This window comes from Cibotium barometz, chromosome 36 (genome assembly GCF_041138505.1).
Source record: "Cibotium barometz isolate CiBa-2024 chromosome 36, ASM4113850v1, whole genome shotgun sequence".
In the NCBI taxonomy this organism is placed as follows: domain Eukaryota; kingdom Viridiplantae; phylum Streptophyta; class Polypodiopsida; order Cyatheales; family Cibotiaceae; genus Cibotium; species Cibotium barometz.
Window position 1 is genome coordinate 4,974,066 of NC_141081.1, and position 8,723 is coordinate 4,982,788.

Below are 8,723 nucleotides of genomic sequence, written 5' to 3' on the forward strand. Positions count from 1 at the left end.
CAACCTCTACAACAATAAGATTCTCTCTCTCTCTCTCTCTCTCTCTCTCTCTCTCTCCCTTTTTTCCAAGCTCTCTTCTCCTATTGCGAATACAATAGGTCTATCTCCCTCTCTCTCTCTCTCTTTCTTTGTCTCTCTCCCTCTTCCCCAAGCTCCCATTGTGATACAATAGGATAGCCCTATTATGAATACAATAGGACAGCCCTGAGTCACTTCAGAGAGTAGTCTCTTCCATTTTTTGAATGGCAGAAATCTCAGATTCAACAAGAGTGTGGAAGGTGGACTCACATATTCCCATATTGAATGAATATGCACCAATCAAGAAAGAATGTTTAAATGCACAGGAGAAGCATGCAAAAGGTTAAGCATGAGCGATGCATGGAGAGTCCAATTCCTCCACTCACAAACACAAAGCTTTAAAAGCACTTTGAGTAGTGCGTAACATGCACTACAGGACGCACAAAATAATATTGTAGAGCTAGAGAAAAGAGAAAAAGAGAAAGAGGCTCGCGTTATGAAGCTACAAGACACAATCTCTTGCACGAAGAGCACCCCCGTGGGAGCAAGAAAGTGAAAGAGGACAATCAATAACATTCAAAAACTCATAGTTGGTGGTGGTGCTCGCAAGTAAAGAATCCATGCAGCAAGGTTTGTTTTTTGTTCTTTGTCTATTATTGTTTGCAAGTAATTTTGATTAAGGTATTTTTGGTTGTTGTGATTGTTATAAGCAATAGATTAAGGTATTTTGGTAATATTTATTGGTTTGTGACATGAACTTTTTGAAAGAAGCATGTGGTGATAATGGTCCTCAAGATTTTGGAGAAATATTACGGAGTTGTGTGAGGAGGCATGACATTCTTTCCAACATTTGAGACCCAGGCCACAAGAAGATACGTCAGGTACTCGTCGCTCTCAAATGAGATAATGGATGACATTACCAATCTTCTAAGCATTGAGGAGGTTCAGAATGCATGCGATGAGGTGGGCATTAGCACAAAAGGATATCAAGCCCTCCATCAATTGCTAAAAGATACACTTCGCATAAACAAGGCATCACAAGGAATATTTTTCCTATCCCCAGAAAGATAAGATTAGCAAAGAGGACATGCAATGATGATGTGCAATGCAAAATTAGAGAATACTATTACATCAATGATACATTAACTATTGGAGCTTGGGGAAAAAAGTGAGGCATAAATGGTAAGATCATGTATCCCTACAATGAGTTTAACAATATATTTGTTGATCTACAACGTCTTCAAAGAGCTATGATCTTATTCTATATAGACTGCCTAAACAATGCAAGTAACTTTTTACATTCTTTGTTGCGAGCTAATAGAAAAATATTTTAAGTATTAAAACTTATCTACTTTTGTTTGTCATGCAAGGTGACAAGGTAAATTTTGTGTTGAAAGTGGATGAGTGTCAGATTGTGAAAGGTAAGAGAGGTTAGAACGAATGAGTATCACACTTATGAATGAGGCAATGGCATATGCAAAGAGTGAGATCAACATGACTAAGGAGACTGAGTTACCTTTGGAAGGTTTTAATGCCTTCTTGGGTGTCCACAAGGTACTAACACCCCAAATCCTTGTCCATGGTGCATGAGAATGGTGAGAGAAAAGAAACAGAAGAAGGCAGGAAGGAAGAGGAAGCTAGAGAATCAAGATAATGAGAATGACACAATGGATAACAATGCTGGCAATTGGGTTGGTGGTGTCTTGTCTGCTAACATGCTAGCTAAGCCAAACAGGCATTTGAGAGATCCCGAATGGAATCCTGTTATTCCATTCAAACTCAAGAATGTCCACTTTTGTACTTTGCATGCATTTATGCGTGTGTTTGATTGTCTGCTCAAGTGTCACGTTGATTACACATTTACTATGCAAGGTAAGGAAAGACAACATAAAGCTCTTCAAAAAGTAGAGGAGATACTCAACTCAACTGGGTGCCATGGCGGTAATGTGTAGATCACTGTTAACAAGAAGACCTCTGGCATAAATCATGAAGTGGCCCAGCAGGTGTCTATGAGTGGATGTAAGGCAAGACATTTTCTAGAGAGGCCAGAAAAAGTAAAGAACTCAAAATCCTGGGACTTGTGGAAGGATTGTACTGCACCAATCCAAGCCTTGTAGTTCTACGTGAGAAGGTTTGGTCAGACTTCAATAAGATGATTAAATTAATGACCAAAAGCAGGATGACTGTAGAGGAGTGCCAAAAATTTCAAGAAGAGCTTCAAAATTTTACAAAAACCATGGTTGATACATGGGGTGATACCAACAGTACACATTACATGGTAAACATGTAAAGTTTTTTTCTAGTCATCAATTTGAAATGATTATGAATAATAGCTTCTGAATTGGTATTATTTTCTTCTGCATGGTGCATACTTCATGAATGAATATGTTTCTCTTGACATGTGGAGCACCCAAGGAATGGAAAAATCTCACTACCGAGCTAGAGGAGTATATTTCAAAAACACCTGACATGGAGGAGGATAGACTCGTACAAATTACCTCAAAGAAATGTTCAATTGGTTCTACATATATACTTTTGGGAGAAAACTATCAATGGAAAAGGTCCGTGATTTAGCAAAGACAACACGAAATCAAGCCAAAATGAGGAGATGACTGAAGTGGAAAGCTGGCACAGGACTAACACATCATTCGGCATGGAGATCATCAAGAAGATGAGAACGAAGAATTTGGATTTAGTGTAACGAAATTTTATATACGAAATTTACAACATTTTGAAGAGTGTTGTAAACATTTTTTGCTTAATACAGACTTGTAATTAAAACTTTATCGCATCATTTCATTACATAAAAGATATAACAAAATATTTACAATGTAAGATAATTAATTGCTATCGAGTCTCTTATTTACTTGCTCTTCCTCTTCACTAGGCATTTTTCCTGTATAGCACAAAAACTTCTTGCGACTATAACCCTTGAGTGCATTTATATCTTCTAGTCCGGCACCTAGAGCATAGCTAGCATAACAACAGAGGAAGTATTCGGTTCTGTGGAATGCCAAAATCTTGTACCGTATCCAAAGATACGAATAGCAACACACTTCTCTATAAGCATGACCTTATGTGTATTCTAAGGGATAAAAGAATAGCCCGTATCTCTGGATAGCGCCTTGAGTGTGAGAAGTGGAATTTCAACATCACTAGAATATTTGTTGTGGTAGATAATAAATATTTCTTTGTCAATAGATGGGATGTAGTGTGCAAGAGCAGCATCTTGGCCAACTCTTGCACGGGCTGCACCTCCACATCCAAGGAAACCATCGGCATCATCAAGCTCAATCTGTATTAAACAAAGAATTTGGCTTTCACATAAATTCAATCAATACCATAAACTCACTCAAGAACAAATAAATTACCTTATGGTTCTCATCCTCTTCCAACTTGGATGCATCCCAAAGGTTGTGTTAAAACCCTAAGATCTCTCTAGATAATTGTTATGCATAAACATGCATAAATCAAGCATAAACTCAACTACCCAACCACCCTTGAGCCCAAGGGATGCACACATGAATTATAAATGAAATACATCATACCTCTACTTTGATGTCCCATACCATCAAGAGGTATAACTCCAATCCAATAGCATGTAGCTATAGTGTGAAACGGTAGGTGAGTAGATATGGACCTCTACACAAGAGACCATAGCCTATGCCTCCAAGCCTCCAAGCCCCCAACCCTCAAGCCCCCCTTGAGTGTGCCCCATGCCCCTATTATATAGGAGGGCCCTCAAGTGACTCTTGACTCTCCATTTCCCATGTGTGACCCTTGGATGCCTGACCCTAACCTTAACCCTTAAGGTTAGTCCTAACCCATGCTCCATTAGAGCTTGTTCCCATGCTCCCATGCTCACAAGCCTAATGTGGGTTAGTCTCCTAGTATATGCACACATAATGTGCATATAACATACTTCCTCTCTCTCAAAACATTACACTCTTGCAATGAAAAGAAGGAGAATTGCATTGCACAGTATCAACCGACTCCCAAGTCAAATCCTCTATTTCTCTATCTTTCCACCTAATTTTAACTTCAGGGATTCGTTAACTATAAAGTTTTCTTTCCTTGAATTCAATAACCCTATCAAGTTCATGTGGAACATAGGATAAATCATTGACTTCAACGAGTTCTTGAAGAGTAACTGTGTTATCCTCACCTCCCAGTTTTCCTTTCAATCTATCGATATGAAAGACTAGATAAACTCTAACAATTGGAGGTAGTTTTAGTTCATACGCAACCGTGCCAATCCGATGTATAACTCGAAATTGACCATAATATCTAGGAGGTAAATTCGAGCATTTTTCTTTTGACAAAGTCTGAGAATCGTAGGAACTTTTAAATAAACCAACGCTCCTGGTTCAAAAGATCGAGATGAGCGTCCCCTATCATCACTATAAAACCGTGCCCTATCTTGAGCACTCCTAATAGAATCCCGAGCTTCGGTCAGCATTTCCTGCATATCACGCAAGAAATCCTTCGATGCATCAAGCTCGATGTCCTTAAGACCGACATCAATAGGTGCCCTGGGTTAATACCCATACATAAGCATGAATGGACTAAAACCAATAGCCGTATGTTTAAAACTATTAGAGGCAAATTCCATCATTAGAAGATATTTTTCCCAATATGATGATTTTCTAGAGACATATGCACGAAGCATATACTCTATAATCTGATTCATACACTCTGTTTGCCCATCCGACTGCGGATGATCAGAGCAATTCACATTCAAAACAACTTCCTCGTTGTAAATATATAAAGTAGGAAAACATGGCATTATAACAGTAGAAACCAGGGATTCATCGGCGCCCCGACATACCCACATCTGCACATGGAATAATCGACGTCTCGAGGTATCCATATCAACATAGAGAGTCATCAACGTCTCGATCAGTCACATATGTTCATCCATAAACCTATCAGGTTGATTGTATAAATCACCTAAAGTATGAAACTAGAGAAAGAAATGCCAACAAATGAAAAATCTAAATTTCCTTAACCGAACACAACAAGATAAAATTGTTTGAACTCTAAAGAAAGAGATTTCAAAAAGTGAAAATTCCGATGAGATTACACTCATCAAAACATGCAGGCTATAGATAAAAGAAGTTTATCTAGAGAATTCCCACACTATAACTTCTAGTGAATTTAGAAAATGAGATCGTCTTTGAATGTTGAGGCCAACATGCTAAGTGATGTAAGCAAAGCAACAATCTTGAGCCCAAATTATCCCATAAGATAATATATGTGAGGGATCACTATCGTCCCATACCACCATGATACCACCCATACATACCTTAACAATTTGAAACTCCCTAGTATGCCGTCTAGAAAATATGAATAAAATCCTGTGTAAAAGGAATATTTGAATTATTGGCGCCTTTCTAATGATAACTACCCAAAACACAATAAAGTTAGGGTAAAACAATAACTCACCTAGATATATAAGCAACTAGGTATCCGAGTTGTCCAGAATATGTACAAGAGTACAAGCAATATTCTTCAAAATTATGTGCAAAAAACGAAGGCAAATGCTACCTTCAAAGAACATGATATTATCCAAAAGATCAAAGCACATGATATTATCCAAAAGATCAAAAGATCCTTATAAAACCATGGATAAAAGCATAGAAGCTCCTCGAATCCATGAAAACCATAGTTGATCATAAAAATCAATGTATGCCATCTAATGGACATTAATCATGCCAAAAGAAGCACTAAAATTGGTGGCCAACTCATCAATCCGGAGTATATGAACGTAGTGTCATTCAAACAAAACTCCAAAGTAAGCAAGTGAAACACATGTGTGTAACACTCAATAAAAAATCCCTAGACACAAGTGATCTAGGCAGAACCTGATGAGTCCAAATAAAACTTGAAAAACATCCAACAAATCCACCAAAACAAACCGATCAACTAACCCATGATAGAATTTCTCTTAGGCTTACGAAATTAAGCATAGACCACACTTAAATAAGTGTAAAATAAATTAAGCATAGACCACACTTAAATAAGTGCAAAATAAATTACCATGGAAAAGTGTCAAAGTTGAAACACACTTTGAACACAAATTATAGCCATCAAAAGAAATCAAGGAACATGTCCAAAAAGAATGACTAAAAAATGGCAAAAAATCATGAAAACATCAAATTTTAGAATAAATCCAAACAGAAATATCTACTAATACGAGGTATAATCGTATTAATAATATGCCAATAATCCGCATCTATCTAATGTTAGCACATGAAAACATACTTCAACATTAAATAACCCTCGAAAATATTAAATTCTCGAGAAAAAGAATTATCATGATTTTTTTCCAAAATTTTTCTAATTTTCTAGGGCCTCAAAAAATGATAATTTTGAATTCCACCAAACCTATCTTATGGCATTCCAAACCTATATTTTTCCAGAAAACTTTTAGCAATTTAATTTGCCAAAATACCATTGATATTTTAAAAATATCAATTTTTAGGATTTCTAAAAATAATTTCTACAAAATTCCTAATGTTTCCTGAGAATCCCATCATTCACGAAATTTCCAATTCCGCCCGACAATTCTCAAATCTAATGAAAATTTACAATTTTAATGGATTTTCTAATTAGCGAGAACTTTCACGACTTGAAATAGTAGGGATTCACGGCATGAAATGCTTAGGGCGTGAACCGATTTTCGAATTTTCTTTTTTTGCACGTGAGGCCTTAAGGCATGAGACCCTTAAGGTATGAAACGCATAAGGCGTGAGCCGTTTTTTTTTGCGCGTGAGGCCTTAAGCCATGAGTCGATTTTTTATTATTATTTATTTTTGGTCTTGAGGGAAATTCTAAAAAGGAGATATGGGCATTTTCCCAAAAAGATAAGTGAGAATAAAAAAGTCAACCTTTTTATGAAACCCCCTGACACCCTTCATAAATGACCCCCAAAATGGACAATTTGATAACTCATGGGCATCTACTCATTAAATTCTCATCAGCCTTAACAAGTTATGTAAAAAAGTGATTAGAAATTAATCAAAAATTAATTCTTTCACTAATCTTTTCCTCTTTTAAACTAATCAAGGGCTCTAATTAACCATTAATCACTAATTAATTCATACCATTGAGCACATCATTGGATAGAGCATGGAATTGCTAAGCTATATGCATCAACTAATGTGTAAATTAATGTACAATTAGATATTAATTAAAATCTTAATTAATGTCTCTTCTCCTTATGCAAAATTAAGCAAAAGAGAGCCCATTTCTTCTAATTGATGTAATTAGGTGTTTTGATGCATCTAGATGCTCTCAAAACACGCAAAAACACTAATTTTGACTACTTACATGACCAAATTAGACCCCAAAAAAATATATTTTCTAATCTTTTTGCCTCTTTAACTGGATTAATTACTCTTAATGACAAAAACCAGTCAATTGCTAGAAATTAGTCAATTTCAAGGTTTTTTTATGGTTTTGAGAAATTTTTTGAAGGATTAAGCTACTCCTAATTCTCGCTAACACTCTAATGCATACAATTCCAACAAAAAACACACAATTTAAGCTAAACTTAATGAATCTAGTTCTATGTTTAACTCTAAAGAGAGCTAACATTCACGAAAAATTGCATTCTATTGCATTGTTTGATGCCTAATACACTTTATTTGCAATCCCTAAGAACATTAAAAACCATATTAACAACAAAAAAAACAACAAATTAAGCTAAAAATTAAGCAAAAAAATAATCTTTACAAAACAAAAAAGAGAGCTATTTCTCACAAAATCACACACAAATCTCCATAAAATCCACATCTTTTTCAAGGGAAACCATTAATCAAGACAATGGGCAATGGGTAATGCATAGATTAGAGAAAAAGCATCGATGCCAAAAATGTTATGGCTCACCCTAACCCTCCTTGAAACATATCCAACAAGAGATTACCTAGTCCACAACTATCATGAGTATATTTCCAATGGCTAAGCTCATAACTTATTGAGGTCTCCAAGCTTTACAACTCCTTGAGAAGCAATTCCACCGCACATCCCATGAGTGTTGTCACACTGCCACGTTGCACTACATGTACTCGTCCCTCCTCTCACCTCAAATCACTCACACACACTCACTAGCATGCATTAGAGAGAGAGATTAGCAAGACTTAATTGGAAAATGGGAGAGTCCCTTTGTATTATGAGCGATATTCACTTATATACATGGCCCCATAAGTGTCCGCACTCACTTAAATTATGACCGGCATGGCACTTTAGGCTCATAAGAGGCCTAATGCTATTATAATGACTACTCTCATAATATATCCATGAAGTACATTAGTTAGGACCTCATTAGGGTGCTGACCATACGGTGCTCGGGCTGTGGGTCACCGAAGATACCCACACATGCGTCGTGGAAGATATTGGAACAAGGAGTAAGAGTTGTTTTCTAAAATCGGGCATGGATCTGGTTGATTGACCTTGTTGGTCCTCAACGGATGAGTCCATGGCTCTTTTATATGGATCTGTTGGTTGATCTTGCTGATCTTTGATGGAGATTCCATCTTGATTTTTATAAGTGAATATATTGTCGGGTACTACGAGTTAGGAACTATCGAAAAGGCCCCTGAGGGATGAATTTTCATCTTCAAAAAATGATGAAAAATAGATTTTGAGACCACCTCTTGCATATGGGAAGCTACCAGCATGCGCCTTTTCCAAAAAATATATCT